We start from the raw sequence: 21,961 nt of genomic DNA on the forward strand, positions 1-21,961 counted from the left end.
CGCTGCAAGCACCTTTGAGAGAAAGCCGCCCTCAAGTTCCGATTTCTGCCCGCTGCCAGATAGTCCAGTTTCTCCCTGTATGAGTCTGGGTCCCCAGAGACTCACCCGGAACTGGAGTTCAGAGCAGTCGGGGGCTTGTGACTCCCTCCTGATTCAAAAAGACAGCCATGTCCTCAGTTGCCAGCCCTTGCTGCATGTGCCTCCATACCTTTGCACTTCCGCCCCTCCTCTGAGTCTCAGTGTGCTTTTCTCTTTCCTTCAAGTTGTAGAGTTTCCACTCAGCCAGCCTTCCTGTGTTTCTGGATGATGTCCATTTTTTCTTTTAGTTGTATTTTTGAATTTGTTGTGGGAGGCAGCAATTTCTGGTGTTTACCTATGCTGCCATCTTGGTGTATTTTGTTGTTTGTTTTTGTTTTTATTTTATGCTTTTGTTTTTCCCTCCTTCCTTGCTCTCTTCTTCTACTAACAGCTTAATTAGTGTTACTCACCAAATTAAGGCATATCGGCTCTCTATTCTCCTTTCCCCAAAACAGATGATTATATATATAAATAGATACATTAAAGAAAGGGGAATTTTTTTGTTATATACATTATATAAGAAAATATATATATACTAGAGGCCCAGTGCACAAAAATTTGTGCTCTCAGGGGGGGGTCCCTCAGCCCGGCCTGTGCCCTCTTGCAGTCTGGGACCCCTTGGGGGAATGTCCACCTGCTGGCTTAAGCCCACTCCCTGGGGGAGCGGGACTAAGCTGGCAATCAGACATCCCTCTGGCAGCCCAGGAGCCCTTGGGGCATGTCCACTTGCAAGCGGGGACCAGGCCTAAGCTGCAGTAGGACATCCTTAGAGCTGCTGAGGAGGCGGGAGAGGCTTCTGCCATCACTGCTGTGCTGGTAGCCATCAGCCTGGCTTGTGGCTGAGCAGAGCTCCCCTTGTGGGAGCGCACTGACCACCAGTGGGCAGCTCCTGCATTGAGCATCTGCCTCCTGGTTGTCAGTGTGTGTCATAGTGACTGGTCATTCCCAGTCGTTCTGCTGTTAGGGTCAATTTGCATATTACCCTTTTATTATATTCCTGGTGCATGGGTGGGGGCTGTCTGGTTTGCCCTGAAGAGTGTCCCGGATCAGGGTGGGGGTCCCGCTGGGATGACTGGTCAGCCTGGGTGAGGGGCTGAGGGCTGTTTACAGACTGGCCACACCCCCTTCAGGGTGGGGGTCCCTGCTGGAGTACCTGGTCAGCCTGGGTGAGGGGCTGAGGGCTGTTTTCAGGTTGGCCACATGCCCTTCAGATAGGGGGGTCTTGCTGGGGTGCCTGGCCAGCCTGAGTGAGTGACTGATGGCTGTTTGCAGGTTGGCCAAGACCTCCAGCAGGGACCCTCCCCCCATGAGGGTGTGGCCAGCCTGGGTGAGGGGCAGATGGCTGTTTGCAGGCTGGCCACAGCCCCTTCAGGGTGCGGAGTCCCCACTGGGGTGCCTGGCCAGCCTGAGTGAGGGGCTGATGGCTGTTTGCAGGCTGCCATGGCCCCCAGCCACCCAAGCTCCCAGTGGAGGCTTGCTGGAAGCAGGTATCTGGGATTTATTTATCTTCTATAATTGAAACTTTGTTGCCTTTAGCAGAGGCCACAGCCGGCCAGGGCAGGTGGTAAGCTTGGCTTCCTCCATTGCCCAGGCAACCAAGCCTCTTGCTTCCTCCAGCTCCGTGGCTGCCGGCCGCCATCTTGGTTGGTTAATTTGCATATAGTTGCTCTGATTGGCTGTTGGGCATGGCTTTGGGGCTTAGCAAAGGTACGGTCAATGTGCATGTTTCTCTGTTATTATATTAGGTGTTAATATCATGTTTTAATTATATTTTAAGTAATTTATTTTTTATTATTTTATTGAGTTTTTTTTGTTTTTTAGTTTTCTTCTTATACACTCATTCTGTTTCTACTTCCTCTATACTGAATTGTGGCCATGCCTCCATTCATTCCATTCCTTTACCTTTCCTTCTGGAAATAATCTTTGCCTCTTCATATTCAGCTCCCCCTCCCCTCTGTTTTTTCTGGGTGATTTGTTTTAACTTTTTGATTTATTTGTTGGTTTTGTGAAGTCTTATCCCCATATACATATATTGTTCCAGTTCTTTTTTCTTTTTCTTTTCTCTCTTACCTTTTTTCTTTTACTCAATATTATATTATTTTTTTGTCTTTTCTCTTCTCTAATTCTCTTCCCTCTTTTATTTGCATTGATTGGTGTGAATACATTTGTGTTTTGTTCCCTCTGTGTCGTGTCTTGTCGAGTTGTATTTTGTGCCTTTTGGTCAACTTGGTAGCAAGTGAACCACATAACCAGACACCCTGAAAGGAGGAAAATGGAAAGACAAAGAAACAGCCCACATATGAAAGAAAAGGATGAATCACCAGAAAAAGAAGTAAATGGAATGGAGGCAAGCAATTTGTCAGAGAAAGAATTTAGAACAATGGTCATAAGGACGCTGAATGGGATGGAAGACAAAGTCAACAACATGTGTAAGAATCAAGCAGAAATGAAGAATTACCAAGACAAATGAAGAATGACGTAGCTGCCATAATAAACACAATAGAAAGCATCAACAGTAGACTAGAAGAAGCTGAAGACCATATCAGTGAGCTAGAAGACAAAGTAGGAAAAACACCCAAAAAGTGCAGCAACTGGAAAAAAAACCAAAAACCTTAAAAAGCTGGAGGAGAGTGTAAGGGAACTTTGGGACACCATGAAATGAAACAACATTCACATAATCGGGGAGCCAGAAGGAGAGGAAACTGAGCAAGGAATAGAAAACCTGTTTGAAGAAATAATGAGAGAAAACTTCCCTGATATTGGGAAGAAAAAACTCACATAAGTCCAAGAAGTTCACAGAGTCCCAAACAAGATGAACCCAAAAAGACCAACACCAAGACACTTCATAATTAAATTGGCAAACACCAACAACAAAGTAAGAATCTTAAAGGTTGCCAGAGAGAGGCAGAAAGTTGCCTATAAGGGATCTCCCATTAGACTATCAACTGATTTCTCAACAGAAACACATCAGGCCAGAAGGAAATGGAATGAAATATACAAAGTGATGCAAGGCAAGGGAATGAATCCAAGACTACTATACCCAGCAAGGATATCAATAAAAAATGAAGAAGAAATCAGGAGCTTCACAGACAAAAAAAACTAAGGGAGTTTCTTACCATCAAGCCAGCAATGCAAGAAATGCTAAAGCAGCCGTGGGCAAACTATGGCCCGTGGGCCAGATCCGGCCCGTTTGGCTGTTCTATCCGGCCCACAGAGCCAAAAGAGCAGAGGGTTCTCTTGCTCTCCCCTCCACTCCTTCACCAGCAGCAGTGTTAACATGGCAACGTCAGGAAACACGGCCGCAGCTCCTTCTTCTGAGTCCAGTTTAAGAACCCATTGTGGCCCTCGAGTCAAAAAGTTTGCCCACCCCTGTGCTAAAGGGACTGCTGTAGAAAGAAGAAATATGAAGAGAAGAAGTAAAACAGGGATAAAGTATAAAAATAATGACAAACAAGTACCTGCCAATAATAACCTTAAACATAAACTGATTAAATGCTTCAATCAAAAGACATAGGGTAGGTGAATAGATAAGAAAACATGCCGCATACATCTGCTGTCTTCAAGAGACCCACATCAGAACAAAGGACTCACACAGACTTCTAGTGAAGGATGGAAACTTTTTTAGGCAAATGGTAATGAAAAAAAAAAAAAGCTGCGTTACCAATACTTATATCTGACAAATTAGACCTCAAAGTGAAGGCCATGACAAGAGATAAGGAAGGGCACTTCATAGTACTAACTGGAACAATTCAACAAGAGGATATAACTCTGGTAAACATACCACCAAATTCAGGAGCACCCAAATACATAAAAAAACTTCTGGAGGATATCAATGGAGAGATCAACAGCAATACAATCACAATAGGGGATTTTATACCCCATTGACACCACTGGATAAATCCTCTAAACAAAAAATCAGCAAAGAAATAGTTATCCTAAAAGACTCATCAGATACCATGGAATTAATTGACATCTTAAGAATATTTCACCTCCCAGCTACAGAATATACATTCTTCTCAAGTGCACACAGGACATTTTAAAGCTAGACCACATATTGGCACACAGGCAAAGTCTCTTCAAATTCAAGAAGATAGAAATCATATCAAGCATCTTCTCAGATCACAATGGCATAAAACTAGAAATCAACTACAATAACAACAATGGGAAAAAAAAACATTTGGAGGGGAAATAGCCTGCTATTAAACAATGATTGGGTTACCAAAGAGATCAAAGAAGAAATAAAATTTATCCTGGTAACAAATGACAATGAAAGCATAACTATCCAAAATATATGGGACACAGTGAAAGCAGTTTTGCGAGGGAAGTTCAAAGCTCTATAGGCCTACCTCAAAAAAACAAGAAAAAATGGTAACAAATTAGTTAACCTAACACCTCAAAGAATTAGAAAAAGAGCAACAAGAAAAGCCCAGAGTAAGCAGAAAGAAGGAAATAATAAAGATCAGAGCAGAAATAAATGAAATAGAGACCAAAAAACAATACAAAAGAACCATAAAACCTAGAGCTGGTTATTTGAAAGGATAAACAAGATTGATGTACCTCTAGCAAGGCTCACCAAGAAACAATCAGAGAGGACCCAAACAAACAAAATCAGAAATGAAAGAGGTGAAGTAACAACCGACCCCACAGAAATACAAAGGATTATGAAAAAATACTATGAACAACTCTATTCCAAAAGCTGGACAACCTAGATGAAATGAACATATTCTTAGAAAAATACAAGCTTCCAAAACTCAATCAGGAAGAATCTAAAAACCTGAATAGACTGATAACCACAGAAGAAATTGAAGCAATAATCAAAACTGTTCCAGCAAACAAAAGCCCGGGGCCAGAAGGCTTCACAGGGGAGTTTTACCAAATATTCAAAGAAGAACTGAAACCTATCCTACTCAGATTATTCCAAAATATTCAAGAGGAAGGCACACTACCAAGCACTTTCTATGAAGACAGCATTACCCTAATTCCAAAATAAGATAAAGACACCACAAAGAGATCTACAGGCTAATATCCTTGATGAACATAGATGCTAAAATCCTCAACAAAATTCTAGAAAATTGGATCCAGCATTACATTAGAAAGATCATACACCAGGACCAAGTGAGATTTATTTTTGGGATGTAAGGATGGTATAATATCCACAAATCAATAAATGTGATACATTGCATAAACAGGTTGAGGGACAAAAACTAATTAATCATGTCAATCAATGCAGAAAATGCATTTGACAAAATCCAACACACTTTCTTGATAAAAACTCTTAGCAAAGTGGGAATAGAGGGATCATACCTCAACATAATAAAAGCCTTATATGACAATCCTACAGCCAATATCATACTCAATGGGCAAAAACTAAACTCATTTCACCTAAGAACAGGAACAAGACAGATGTGCCCAGTTTCACCATTCCTGTTCGACATAGTACTGGAAGTGCTAGCCATAGCGATCAGAAAACTAGAAGAAATAAAAGGCATCCGAATTGAAAAAGAATAAGTAAAACTGTCATTATTCACAGATGACATGATATTGTACATAGAAAACCTCAAAGACTCCATAAAAAAAACTACTAGACTTAATAAATTTATTAAGTCTAAGTAGCAGGATACAAAATTAACACCCAGAAATCTATGGCTTTTTTATACACCAATAATGAACTCACAGAAAGAGAAACTAAAAAAAAAAATCCCATTTATGATTGCACCTAAAAAATTAAGATACCTGTTCACAAACTTAACCAAGGAGATAAAAGACCTGTATTCGGAAAAACTACAGGCCATGGAACAAAGAGATAGAGGAAGATATAAACAAATGGTAAAACATACCGTGTTGATGGATTGGTAGAATCAACATCATTAAAATGTCTATACTACCCAAAAACAATGCAATCCCCATTAAAATACCAAGGGCATATTTCACAGATCTAGAAGAACAAACTCTCCAAACTTCATCTGGAGAAAAAGAGAGAGAGAGAGAGAGAACCCAAATCGCTGCAGCAATCTTCAGAAAGAGGAACAATGTTGGAGGGACCACAATACCAGATATAAAGCTATATTACAAAGCCACTGTTCTCAAAACTGCCTGGAATGGGAACAAGAACAGACATATAGACCAATGGAATAGAACAGAAAACCCAGAAATAGACCCACACCATTATGCTCAATTAATACTTGACAAAGGAGGCAAGAACATACAATAGAGTCAAGCAGTCTCTTCGATAAATCGTGATGGGAAAATTGGTCAGACACAGGCAAAGAAATGAAACCAGAAGACCAACTTACACCACACACAAAAATAAACTCAGAATTGTTAAAGGACTTCAATGTAAGACAGGAAACCATAAAAATCTTGGAAGATTCCATAGGCAGCCAAAAATCAGACATATGTCATAGCAATATCTTTACCGATACAGCTCCCAGAGCAATGGAAACTAAGGAGAAAGTTAACAAATGGGGCTACATCAAAATAAAAAGCTTCTGCACAGCAAAAGAAACCATCAACAAAACAAGAAAGCCCACTGCACTGGAGAACGTATTTGCAAATGCTATCTCAGATAAGGGTCCAAAATTTACAGGGAACACATACAACTTAACAAAAGGAAGATAAATAATCCAATAAAAAATGGGCAAAGGACCTAAATAGAAACTTTTTAAAAGAGGACATACACATACAGAAGGCCAAGAGACATGAAAACATGTTCAAAGTCACTAATCATTGGAGAGATGTAAATGAAAACAACAATGAGGTTCCATCTCACACCTGTCAGAATGACTATCATCAACAAATCAATAAACGACAAGTGTTGGCAAGGATGTGGAGAAAAACGAACCCTCTTGCACTGCTGGTGGGAATGCAGACTGGTGCAACCACTGTGGAGAACAGTATGGTGTTTCCTCAAAAAGTTAAAAATGGAAGTGCCATTTGACCTGGTAATCCCACTTCTAGGTATATATTCCAAAAAACCAGAAACACCAATCAGGAAGGATATATGCATCCCTATGTTCATAGCAGCACAATTTACAATAGCTAAGATTTGGAAACAGCCTATCTGCCCATCAGCAGATGAGTGAAATAAAAACTGTGGTACATCTACACAATGGAATACAGTGGGGCCTTGACTTACGAGTGTCTCGACTAACGAGTTTTTTGAGATACCAGCTGTCTCTCGGCCGATTTTTTTGCATTGAGTTGACAGAGTAATTTGAGTTAAGGAGCTCCTTAACGAGCTTGGTCTCGGAACGAATTAAACTCCTAAGCCAAGGCCCCACTGTACTACGCTGCTATAAAAAATATGGAACTTTTATCATTTTCAATAGCATGGAAGGAACTGGAGAACATTATGCTAAACGAAATAAGCCAGTCAGAGAAAAATAAATATTACTTGATGTCACTCATATGTGGGATATAATGAATAACATACACTAATGAACAAAAATTGATCCAGAGATAAGGTAACAATGAACAGACTGTCCAACCTAAGAGAGAAGGCGGGGGGGGGGGGGAGGGGAGGATGATTAGAGATCAACCAAAAGACTTGTATGCATGCATATTACCATGACCAATGGACACAGACACTGAGGTGGTGGGGGCTTCTCCGAGGGATCAGAGTGGCCGGGGTGGGGGTGGGGGGTCAATCAGGGCAAAAGGAGACATATGTAATACTTTAAACAAAAACAACAACAACAAAAAAAAAAAAAGTAAAGAAAAAAAAAGAAAAAATAAAACTTCTAAAGGACTTAAGGGAGTGATCCCCAACAGTACAGTCATGCTAGGGGACTTCAACACTCTGCTGACTTTCCTGGATAGATTTTCCAGACAAAAAAATTAACAAGGAAAGTGACTCTAAATCCACCTGGGTGAAATGGATTTAATTGACATTTATTGAACATTTCCCTCCAAAGCTACAAAATATATATTCTTCTCAAGTGTACATGAATCATTCATAAAGAAAAACAACATGTCAGGACACAAAACAAGTCCCTGCAAGTTCAAAAAGACTGAAATCACATCAAGCATCTTTTCAGATCACAGTGATATTAAATTAAAAATCAACTACAATAAGAACACCTCAAAACATTCAAACACATGAAGGCTAAACAGCATGTTATTAAACAATGAATGGGCTACCAATGAGTTCAAGAATGAAATCAAAAACTTCCTGGATACAAAGAAAAATGAACACACAACAACCCCAAATCTCTGGTACACAGCAAAAGCAGTACTGAGAGGGAAGTTCATAGTACTACAGGCCTACCTCAATAAAGAAAAAATAACAATAAATTATTTAACCCTAAAATTGAAGAATTAGACAGAAAAGAATAAGAAAAGCCCAGAGTAAGTAGAAGGAAGGAAATAAGAAAGACTAGAGGAGAAATAAATGACATAAGGACTAAAAGAAAAAAAATACAAAAGATCAATGAAATCAAGTGCTGGCTCTTTGAAAAGATAAAAAGATTGATAAAAGATTAGGCAGACTCATCAAGAAACAAAGAGAGAGGACCAAAATAAGTAAAATCAGAAATGAAAGAGGAGACGTAACAACTGAACCCACAGAAATATAGAGTGTTTTAAGAAAATATTATAAATAACTACATGCCAATGAGCGTATAGTGGGACAAAATCCTAGAAAAATGCTATCTCCCAAAACTGAATCAGGAAGAATCAGAAAATCTAATAGGCCAATAACAATTAATTACCTAGAAGCAGTAATAAGAAAAACTCCCAACAAACAAAAGCCCTGGTACAGATTGCTTCACAGGGGAGCTTTACCAAACATTGAAAGAAGAACTAACACCTTTACTCCTCAAACTATTCCAAAAAATCCAAGAGGAAGGAACACTTCCAACCTTTTTTTATGAAGCCAGCATTATCCTAATTCCAAAACCAGATAAAGACACTACAAAGAAAGAGAATTACAGGCCAATATCTCTGATGAACTTACATGCTAGAATCCTCAACAAAATATTAGCAAATTGGATCCAGTAATATATTAGGGATTAATCTAGGATGAAAGGCTGGTACAATATTCACAAATCAATAAATGTGCTTTTTCACATAAACAAATTGAAAGGCAAAAATTGCATGATCATATTAATAGACACAGGAAAAGCATCAACAAAATCCAACACCTATTTTTGATAAAAACTCTCAGCAAATTGGAAATAGAGGGAGCATACCTCAACATAGTAAAGACCATATACGACAAACATACAGTGAACATCATACTCAAAACTAAAACCATTTCCCCTAAGAACAGGAACAAGACAGGGATGTCTGCTTTCACCACTCTTATTCAACATAGTACTGGAAATCCTAGTCACAGTGATCAGACAAGAAGAGATAAAAGGCATCCAAATTGGAAAGAAGGAAGTAAAACTCTCATTATTTGCAGATGACATGATATTGTACATAGAAAACCCTAAAGATTGCACCAAAAAAGTACTAGATTTAATAAATTAATTTGGCAATGTAGCAGGGTACAAAATCAAAACCCCAAAATCGGTGGCTTTTTTACACACCAATAATGAATTCTCAAAAAGAGAAAATAAACACATAATCTCACTGCAACAAAGAAAATTAAGATACCTAGGAATAAACTTAACCAAGGAGGTAAAAGACCTGAATTTGAAAAACTATAGGACATTGAAAAATATGGAGGAAAATGTAAACAAGTGGAAGAATATGCACTGTTCATAGATTGGTAGACTTAACATTATTAAAATGTCCATACTACCCAAGGCAATCTACAGATTCAATGCAATCCCCATTAAAATAATAATATATTTCACAGAACTAGAACAAATACTCAAAAAGTTTACATGGAACCAAAAAAGACCCCAAATAGGCACAACAATCTTGAGAAAGAAGAACAAAGTTGGAGGAATCACAATACCAGGTATCAAGTTATACTACAAAGGAACCATAATGAAAATAGCCTGGTACTGGCACAAGAACAGGTAAATAGATCAATGGAACAGAACAGAGACCAGAAATCAATGCAAGCCATTACATTCAATGAATATTTAACAAAGGAGGCAAGAACATACAATGGAGTCAAGACAGTCTCCTCAATAAATGGTGTTTGGAAAATCGGACAGATGCATGCAAAAAAATGAAACTAGACCACCAACTTATACCATATGCAAGAATAAACTCAAAATGGATAAAAGACTTAAATGTAAGTTGTGAAAACCTAAAAATCCTAGTAGAAACCATCAGCTAAAAAATCTCAGACATCTCTCCTAGCAATATGGATACATCTCCTAGGGCAAAGGAAGCTACAGAGAATATAAACAATTGGGACTACATCAAAATGTAAAGCTTCTGCAAAGCAAAAGAATTCATCAACAAAATGAAAAGAGAGTCCACTATGTGAGAGAACATATTTGGCAATGATACATCTGATAAGGGGTTAATATCCAAAATATATAAGGAACTCATACAACTTAACAAGATCAAGACAAACAATCCAATTTAAAAAAAAAAATGGACAAATGATCTAAATAGACACTTCTCCAAAGTGGGCATACAGAGAGCCTAGTATCATATAAAAAAATGCTCAAAGTCACTGATCATCATAGAGATGCAAATTAAAACAACAATGAGAATCACCTCACACATATCAGAATGGCTACCATCAACAAATCAACAATGACAAGTGCTGGTAAGGATGTAGAGAAAAAGGAACCCTAGTACACTGCTGGTGGGAAGGCAGGCTGGTGCAGCCACTATGGAAAACAATATGGAGTTTCCTCAAAAAATTAAGTGTGTAACTGCCATTTGACCCAGTGATCCCACTTCTAGGAATATATCCTATGAAACCCAAAACACAAATCAGAAAGAATATATGCACCCCTCTGTTCATAGCAGCATAATTTACAAGAGCTAAGATCTGGAAACACCTCAAGTGCCCATTAGTAAACAAGTAGATTAATACCATGGAATCTTATGCAGCAGTAAAAAGGGTAAGAGAAGGATCTCTTACTCTTTGAGACAGCATGGAGAATATTATGCTAAGTGAAATAAGTCAGTCAGAGAAAGATAAGTATCACATGATCTCACTCATATGTGGAATCTAATGGACAAAATAAACTGATGAACAGAGTGGATCCAGAGACATAGAAGCATGGAATAGACTTCGGATTCTCAGAAGGAACGTATGGGAAGGTGAGTGGGTGGGAAATGATCAACCAAAGAACTTGTATGCATACATGCATAAGCCATGGACACAGACAATAGGGTGGTGAAGGCCTGAGGCATGGGTTCAGGGTAGGCTAGAAGGCTTCAATGGGGGCTAAGGGGGACATATGTAACACTTTCAACAATAAAGATTTTTTTTTTAAAAAAAGAGAGGTAATATTGGGAAATCACCTATATGATAAAATATTTCTAGTTAGAATAGAAAAAGAATTCTTACAACTCAACAAAAGATAACCTAATTAAAAATGGGGAAATGATTTGTATAGGCATTCATTCAAAGAAGATATGTAAGAGAATCAACATTGATGATTTTCAATTCAAAACCACAATGAGCTACATGCTCACTTGGGTGCCTATAATTAAAAAACAAACAGATAATGAGTTGGTGAAAATGTGAGAAATTGGAATAATCATACATTATTGGTAGAAACAGACAATGGTACAGTCACTTTAAAAAACATTTTAGTAATTCACCAGTATTAAAAATAGAGTTAACACATGACCCAACTTTTAGGCATAAACCCAAGAAAGAGGAAACATATATCTATGCAATTTTTTTTATGTTTGTTTTTATTTTATTTGTTTGTTTGTTTTTTAAATTTCAGAGAGAGGAAGGGAGAGGGAGAGAATGATAGAAATATCAATGATGACAAAGAATCATTGATTTGATGCCTCCTGCATGGCCCATACTAGTGATTGAGCCTGCAACCCAAGCATGTGCCTTGAATGGGAATCGAACCTTGACCTCCTGGCTTATGTGTTGATGCTCAACCACTGAGCCACACCAGTTGGGCTCAGCAAAAAGTTTCACATAAATCTTCATAACATCTTAATCTATAATATTGCCTCCTAACTAGTTTCTCTGGATCTTTTTGTGTATCTTCTAACCCATTTCCTCACATTAAAGCTGAAAAAAACTTTATTTAGAAAACAACATCTTTATTTAAATACTAGAGGCCCGGTGCACAAAATTCGTGCACCGGGGGGTGGGGTTCCCTCAGCCCAGCCTGCACCCTCTCTAATCCGGGACTCCTTGGGGGATGTCCGACTGCCGGTTTAGGCCCAATCCCTGGGCCTAAACCGGCAGTCAGACATCCCTCTCACAATCCTAGACCACTGGCTCCTAATCATTCACCTGCCTGACTGCCTGTTTGCCCCTAACTGCCCTCCCCCACTAGCTTGGTCACCCCTCACTGCCCCCCCCCCGCCAGCTTAATAGCCCTTAACTTCCCCACCCCCTGCCGGCCTGGTCACGCCCAACTGCCCCCCTCTGTCAGCCTGGTCACCTCCAACTGCCCCCTGCCAGCCTGGTCACCCCTCATGGCCCCCCCACCAGCCTGGTCACCCCACGCAGCCTGCTGTTTAGTTGTTTGGTCATCCTCACTAACCCCCCTGCCGGCCTGGTCATAGGCAGCCATCTTGTGAGGGTGTGAGGGTTAATTTGCATATCACCTCTTTATTGTATAGGATAGTTTGCATAAAAAATAATTCACCCATTTTTCCACTTTGGAAACAAGACTATGTACTTAGTTTCCCCATCTCACGCCCCCCCCCCCCAAAAAAGTACATATAAAGAAATAAAAAAAAAATGCCAAGGACTGAGCCATGAGAAATTCTAATATTTAGTGACCAGAAGAAGAGAATGAGAATGTAAAGAAAAATGCAGAGTGATCAGAGGGGTCAAAGATCAGCAGATGATACTGTCACAGGAGGCAAAATACAATCATTTTTGAAGATTTGGAGACTGGTCAAGTGTTGTGTTGCTAAGAGGTCAAGTAAGAAGATTGAAAAGTGTCCCACTGGATTGGTAAAATGGAGAGCCTGAGTGTTTGTGGATGGAGCAGTAGGAAATGAGCCTGACCACAATTAGGATGTGAAATGAGTGGAGGAGGGTTGACATACAAAAAACACAACACATGCCTTCTTAAGAAGATTGGTGCAATGAGACAATGCTTTGTACATAATACATGATTAATATTAGAAATATGAGAGGCCCAATGCATGAAAATTCGTGCAAGAGTAGGCCTTCCTTCCCCCGGCTGCCGGCACCAGCTTCCCTCTGGCACCCGGGACCTGGACTTCTCTACTCTGGCCGCCAGCAGGCACCCAGGACCTGGGTGGCTTTCCTCGGGCTGCCCACAGACACCCAGGACCCAGGCTGGCTTCCCCTGGGCCACCCACAGGCACCTGGCACCCAGGCTGGTTTCCCTCCAGCCCTGGCTTCATCAGGAAGGATATCCAGAATGATGTCTGGAAGACGTCTGGTCTAATTAGCATATTACCTTTTTATTATTATAGATTTGAAGGAAATGAGTGGATTTATTTTCATTTTAATGAATAAAGGCTCAACTCTCCATCCCATTTATCAGCTCTAGAAGTTAAAGAAAAGAAGAAATTACCTTTCCTAGAAGGTACACACACCCAGCTGGGAATGGGTCTGAAGCATGGTGGATTAGACAAACCTGCCTTAGCACCTAGCTAGATTTTATTTCCTCTCCAAACCAGTCAAAGTGGCAGGTTGTTTTACTTTAGAGGTGGTCTGGAGATGAAGGAGGCTTCCTTTGTTCGATGACTTAGGCAGAAGGGCTATAATTACTCTGGAAAGAAAAATCAATCAGGATTTGCTAGAGATGCATATTCTTTTACATTTTCATTCATTATTCACTCACTCAAACTAAATGGAGTGTCTATGGTGGGCTGCAGCTATCTAAGAGTCACTCTTAGAGGAAGTAGGTATTCTTCAGGAACTGCAGGATTGACTTTCTTTACTCTTTTCTCCTCTACCCTTTCTTTTCACTCCCTACAACAGTGTCTAATGCCCTCCAAACTCTGTCCTTCTTGTCCAAATTCTAGAAAAATCTTAAAAGCTGAATGTTACCATTCTGATGGGAATTTTCTTAGAAGTAAACCAAAGCCATAAACTAAAAGATACTAATGTGTGATTTTAAGCATTAAGAATACTTATGCACTCATTTTTTTCATTCAACAAATGTAAATTGCTTATTGGACTCTATAGATTTTAAAAAATAAACCAGACACATGGTCCCTGCCCCAAGGCTCTTTTCTTATAAATGTGAGTATTGTGTGTGTATAAATGTACAATCTTGAATTGCTAGGGCAATGCCTATTTCCACTTGACAAGCTTTCCCTGTGCCCATTAAGTTTAGGAAATAAAAAATAAAATTTATTTGAAAATTTACTTGTATTTTATCAGTTAAAAACATATACATTTATATTATATGAAATATTTATGACAAGGAAGTGAAATAGCTGAGGAAAAACCTGGTTTGATGGAAGGTGAACCATAGACAAGGTGGACTTTGATTGGAATACAATGAGAATAGAAGGATGTGGCTGACTGTGACAGGCCTGTCATTATGGACCACATGGGATTGAACACAACTATGCCCTTGTTAATTCTCTCGAATGACCTGCAGAAGTTTAGAATGAATTCTTGGACATCAATGTGCTATTTTATATTCACCCTAATTTCTACATTTTTCATGAGGAGCTCACTTACTATCTGGACCTCCAACACCACATCAAATGATGAGCTCTCTACACAGATCATGTGGGTATATTCGAGTTCCTGAATTCAGGAGCCTCAGGGCCTTGGCATGATGCTATGGAAATGCTAACATGTGTAGTACTGGAGTGCTTGTTCCACCTGAAAACATTTAAACTCAGAGTTTTTGAAATGCTTCTCTAACCTGATAAAACATAGATGCCAGCTTTTAGTCACTAGCATAGAGCTTCCTGCCTTCTGTAGAAATTTGATCAGGACAATTATATCCATTCCCAACTACTCCTGGCTCTCCTCCTTTCCCAGCTCCTTCCCTCTTCCTAGAAAATGAGTTATTCTCCTAAATGACTCCTTTCCTCTCTTTCCCTGTTAACTCCTAATCCCTCAGTGCAGTGATTTAAACTAATTATTGATGTTAAATGCAATCTAACTGAAAACCCATGAAACTGGCAATGACCAATCACTCATGTTTGTCCCCCATGAGTGATTGACCATTCCCAATTTCATGGGTTTTGCCCCCAAATGCAATTTCTTTGACTCTTTAAGAGAAAATTTTTTGAGAAAACAGTTCTGTTGATGGCACTTGAACAATCTGCTTCTCGGTCCTGCATGTTTTTACAAAAAAAAGAAGAAAAGATATTTTTATAGTTCTCTGTTTTAAAAACTATATCCATAAAGTTCCCTCCCCAAGTAAAAGATAATTCGTTATAAGTGGTTGACCTTAAGCAAAAGTGCCTCAGAACAAACTTGGGAGTACTAGTGTGTTGGATATTTCATCGCTAAACTGAGTGCTTTGGTTGTCACATTTAGTAAGAGCTAAATCAAGAATGGAAACAGTTAATTGTCCTAGAGACACAACAATGCTCTTCTAGCGTCCCCAGACATCCCTCACTAACCTGTGGTGATATAATGAGTTAAACTGAGTCCAGGCATGTCATCTTTACAGGGTAAGTTATTCATGGAAAAGCGAGTAAATACAGAATGACATGAGGCATTCAGATCATGGGTTGCCATTGAAATAAGTATATGTCAGTCTTTGACAGTGGCTTTTAGAAACAAGAGGGGAGGAAGGAGATCAATTGGGAAAAAGGGGGGGGGGGGGCATCTGTAATACTTTCAACAACAAAAAGAAAAAGAAAAAGAAAAGAAAAAATACACAAGCTGCCTCTCACATCTCACCATGTAATAAAGATCACATCACAGCCAACATAGTATCAAAGCTCAAAACTAAATGAATGCTCACTTGCCAAGGCCTTTCTCTGGCTTTATCACTGCTGACAATAAAGCAGTGTTGTGGGAACCATGTTCGTTGGCCAGTTCACACATGTTATGTTTTGTTCTCTGCCTGAACCTGCTCCTGCATGACTTTGGGACTAATGCTATTTATTTTTGTTGTTATTGTTAAACACAATTTTGCAGAAATTCTGCAATCCTTTAGTCTCCGAATTTTTGTGAAATTCTCCTAAGAAAGCAAAAAAAAAAAGTAAATAAATAACATTTCTGTGCAAGCATTAAAACACCTAAGTGATACCTAATTGACTTTGACAGTTTCTATTGTGAAAAAAATTATTAGGGATAATCAAAACACTATCTTGCTGAGACACAGGAACATGAGTAGACAAGGGAGTGGAAGATGCACTGTAGATCTCATTCCTCAGGAAGTATTGTCTCCAAGTAGTCATCCTGGCCAAAGCTCTGTGCTTCCTTCAAGGGCACCTAAAGATGCCCAAGACAAAGTGTCTTTACTGAGGGGGTTTTACCAGAATTGACAAGTCAAATTTAGATGCTGTGGAAATGGGGAAGAAAAAATGGAGAGGGACACAGCTCACCTGGGTTCAGTCCAATTTCTGATGCTAACATAGGATCTTAGATAAGGCTTTTTACTTTGTGCCTGTATTCCTCACCTTTTGTGTCTTTATAGTCAAACTTGGCAGTTGTTTCTAAGTTACATTGAGTAGTGTGTTGAGTTTTCCCAGTGTGAGAGGATGTGGCTCAGCAAGGTCCAGGATTCCATCACTGTCTTCCAAGTGACCCAGTTTCTTCACAATCTGTTACGAATACGCAGTGTTTATATGGATTTTCCAGGTGTCTGATGATGAAAGTCAGGCAGTAGTGGCTTTATTCAAACACATTCCACTTGGAGGATAAAATTGCTTTTCATATATCTTCAGTTTTTAAACCCTCTCCAAATAGTGCAGTCAATTCTATCTCTGTGGCAAAACATTAATACTTCTTAGCTAATTCCTCATCTCAAATGTATTGTTATTATTCCATTTGTATTTGCATACTTACTTCTATATTGAGGAAGTCAAGGTCTGGACAAAGCACATAGTGACTCTATAGATGCTGTGCTACAAGTGCCTGATATGGTGCCAGTGTGGTTCTGAAGCCTGCCCTCTATTCTCAGGTTTGGGCGGGGTAGCATAGGGAGGCATGGCATGAGCAGGAATTATGATCCAGAATTACACTTTAAATGTGATTAGCTCCTCTTCCCACTCCCCAGCAGTTTGGCTCGAAAGACATATGGCATTTCTAACATCACTGTCTGGAAATGAAGGCCAACAAGCAAAATTACTCTAGAATCTAGAAGAAATTCCCAATAGATGGTTCAAAGCACCAAACTGTTGGAAAACAGGAAAATCTAGCTGTCAGAATCTAGGTCCCTGGTTCAGCAATCTGAGGAAGGCATCAAGCTGCCCCCTCTGCTGGGGGGCGGTGGTCCTGACTATCCAATTCTCCTACTTCTCCCAGGTCCTCTCCTTCTGTATTATTCAAGATACAGCTTGCAGAAAGCAACTGACGGCAGAGGAGATGGATTCATGGTGAGGCTCTGCATTTGGAGAAGTACAGTCTCTAACAGGGAAGTACTACAGACAAAATAGAGACAGAAAGAACCTCGACAGCAGTGTGCTCTATGTGCCCTTTATATAAAAAGCTTGCTAGCTTCTGCTGTATGCTCTAATCGGCTGAGATATGAGAGGGTGCCCTACTGAATGGGCTAAGAGGAGTGGGTGGGGAGGACAAGAAGCAAGATGGAGGCATGGTAAGAAATTTAGGGCCCCAATGACAACAGAGACAAATGTCATGTGCTCTGTAACTTTGCCATGAATCAATAATCCTAATTTTAAACTATAGATCACCTGTAATTTGTCTATTTATAGCTCTTCTAATACTTTGATATTATTTACCTTCACTGAAGATATCAAACAAATACAGTACTGTTCTAGTCTCTAGATGCTGATTCCCATCCCCCAAAGTTGGTGATCTAGTAGGCAAGAGCCTTCATGCAAATGCCACATATGATGGGTACTTCAAAAAGTCAGCTTTTTACTTCTCTCCCAATTTCAGGTTTTGCTTAACTAGGAATGTATGTATGACTGACATTTCAAATTAAAGAGGGAAATCAATACTTGTATGCTTGTTTTCCTCCTCAGTTGAAAGGAAGGTCACTGACAATTCCTTTCCAAAATAAGTGAGATTGTTTCAAATAAGCATTCCATATTTAAAAAAAAATTATTTTGAGACAAATAAAATATTTAAGCCATAAGTTTGGAATGTAAAACAATATCATCCAGATAAAAGAAATTGGCTGTTTATATAGAAAACAGACTTGATATTTCCAATAAGAAAAAGACAACAGTATTTAAGAGAATTTTAATATGCTTCCAAAGGCAATGTACCCAAAACTGTGTGTTTTTATCTTTCCATGCACTCTTTTCAAATTTCTGAACACTAGGTTCTCAAAGGTCACTTGTGATCTGATTAAGTGGAAGTGAAGACAGGAAAAGCTCATCTACTGGGTTCACAGGGAGTTTCTGGTACAGGATGGACCACCGCGCAGAGAGGGCTTGCTAAAAGGGCTTCCCAGTTCAGGTCCTTTCTCAGAGCTTAACTTGGAGCCTCAGTATGTATTAGCTTCATTAAGATCACATGATCTTCATAACGGGAATCACTGATGCAGACTAGCACAGGAGTCAATAAATTATCACTATTAATAGAGTAACAGTCAGGTTGCTTTGGGCATCGGTACTGGTACTCAAAAATCACAATGGTGAGTTAGTTGAGTTCACAGCTATGAGTTTCTAGCCATCAGGTAACATTATACCAGAGGTAAAAGATGGCATCAAACTTTACTTTTGTCAAATAAAGTATCCTGAGAACAACACCCATTTATTCATTAATTCATTCCAACAAATATTTACTGAGCATCTCTTCTGCATGAGAAATAGGATGATGTGGCAGAAGAGTTTTGGTGTTTTGTAAACAGATAAGAAGTGAGTTACTGTAAAATAAAAAGTGGAGGGGATCTCCATAACAGACCTTAATGTACATTGTACCACACTTGGGCTTCATGTCACACTCTAGACATTCTGGAATAGAGAGTCAATGCTAGATAACTGCTTTAAAAACAAACAAACAAAGCATCAAAGTGTTTACTGTACTAACAATGAGAGAGAAGTAGCATCCTTAGCATATAACAAAGGGAACATGTTCTTAATATTTACTTTGCAATTATATACATGCATTTCTCCTACACATACAGACTAAAATTAATGGCAGATCCAGCAACAATGATGAGTCTAGGAAAGTCATGAGTCAGCGGTGGTGCAGACATGTTAAGGGTTTCTCTACATGAATGGTACTTCCTTTATATCCCACTCTGCCTTAATCTTAAATTCCGATGCCTTAATCTTAAATGCTGATGCCTTAATCTTAAATGCCGATGATGATTTTAAAATGTTAAAGACAGAGGAGAAACCAAGATGGCGGCATAGGTAAACACCGGAAATTGCTGCCTTGCATAACAGCTTCAAAAATACAACTAAAAGAGAAAACGGACATCATCCAGAACCAAAGGAAGGCTGGCTGAGCAGAAATTCTACAACTAGAAGGAAAGAGAAAAGGACACTGAGACTCAGAGGAAGTGCGGAAATAAAGTGCAGAGGTACGGAGGCACACATGGAAAGGGCTAGCAGCTGAGGACACAGTTGTCTTTTTCAGTTGGGAGGGAGTCTCAAGCTCCTGACAGCTCTGAACTCCAGTTCTGGGCGAGTCTCTGGGGACCCAGACTCATACGGGGAGAAACTGGAATGTCTGGCATCCGTCAGAACTCGAGGGCAGCTTTCTCTCAGAGGTGCTTGCAACGATTACTGGGACACTGAGACGTGGGGCCTCTTAGGGCAGGACTGAGGAGCAGCCATAGCTGTTTGCTCCGCCCTGTTGATCCCCAGAGGCCCCGCCCCACCCAAGCTGTGTGCAGAGGCTTTTGCATATGAATGCCCTGGCCCTTTGCAATCTGAAAATTACCTAACAAACTGCAGCTAGATAAGAGAAACCCAGAACATCCAAAAGAAGGCGCAAGGCCCCACAGCTGCTTGCATTGCTTCACAGCTGGGGTCCTGCTGGGTAGCATCAGGCAGAGGCTAAATTAGCACCTCCTTAAAGATCCAAGAGCCAGTGTACCCAGTGGTCAGAGTGGGACCATCCAGATTACAACTCCTCAGATCCATAAGGGACACACTCAGGGGGCAGACTCAGTGAGCACCAACACCCCACTGAAGCAAGTCTAACCTCATAAGGGTGTCTCCAGCACAGAAGTTCTCCCACTGCAAACACAGCTGATTCTCACAGCCAATAGGCCTGGAGATCAATTCCTCCCAGTGATACCTACAACAATCAAGGCTTAACTACAACAAGACTGTGCACAAAGCCCACAAAGGGGTACACCAAGAGTGTCCACCTCAGGTAATTGGGGAGGCTGAGCCACTGGGCCCTATAGGACACCTAGCACAGAAAGCCACTCTATCAACACAAGGAAGCATAAAATATGCGGAGACAAAGAAACAGGTCACAAATGACAGAAATGGAGGAAAGCAAACTACTGGATATAGAGTTCAAAACCACACTTTTAAGGTTTTTCAAGAATTTTCTAGAAACAGCCGAAAAATTTGGTAAGACCCTCAAGAAATGTAGTGAGACCCTCGAGGTTATGAAAAAAGACTAACTAGAAATTAAGCATACACTGACTGAAATAAAGAATATTATACAGACTCCCAACAGCAGACTAGAAGATCGCAGGAATCAAGTGAAAGATTTGAAATACGAAGAAGCAAAAAACACCCAACCAGAAAAACAAAAAGAAAAAAGAATCCAAAAATATGAAGATAGTGTAAGGAGCCTCTGGGACAGCTTCAAGCGCACCAACATCCGAATTATGGGGGTGCCAGAAGAAGAGAGAGAACAAGATATTGAAAACCTATTTGAAGAAATAATGACAGAAAACTTCCCTTACCTGGTGAAAGAAATAGACTTACAAGTCCAGGAAGAACAGAGAACCCCTAACAAAAAGAATCCAAAGAGGACCACACCAAGACACATCATAATTAAAATGCCAAGAGCAAAAGATAAAGAGAGAATCTTAAAAGCAGCAAGAGAAAGAAAGTCAGTTACCTACAAGGGAGTACCCATATGACTGTCAGCTGATTTCCCAATAGAAACTATTCAGGCCAGAAGGGAGTGGCAAGAAATATTCAAAGTGATGAATAGCAAGATCCTACAACCAAGATTACTTTATCCAGCAAAGTTATCATTCAGAATAGAAGGTCAGATAAAGAGCTTCACAGATAAGGAAAAGCTAAAGGAGTTCATCACCACCAAACCAGTATTATATGAAATGCTGAAAGGTATCCTTTAAGAAGAGGAAGAAGAAGAAAAAGGTAAAGATACAAATTATGAACAACAAATACACATCTATCAAGTGAATCTAAAAATCAAGTGAATAAATAATCTGATGAACAGAATAAACTGGTAAATATAATAGAATCAGGGGCATAGAAAGGGAGTGGACTGGCTATTTTTGGGGGGGAAAGGAGTGTGGGGCATGCGGGAAGAGACTGGACAAAAATTGTGCACCTATGGATGAGGACAGTGGGGGGTAGGAGGGTAAGGGCAGAGGGTGGAGTGGGAACTGGTTTGAGGGGAGCTAGCTATGGGAGGAAAAAAGAGGAACAACTGTAATAACCTGAACAATAAAGATTTAATTTAAAAAAACAAAATGTTAAAGACAAATGGTCAGTGGAGGTGTTGATTTGAATTTCAATTCTAAGATTCCACTATTTTTGTGATCTGTGTTCCTGGTTTCCACCCTCC

The sequence above is a fragment of the Myotis nattereri genome, assembly GCF_964212035.1.
Source record: "Myotis nattereri genome assembly, chromosome: 2".
Lineage (NCBI taxonomy): Eukaryota > Metazoa > Chordata > Mammalia > Chiroptera > Vespertilionidae > Myotis > Myotis nattereri.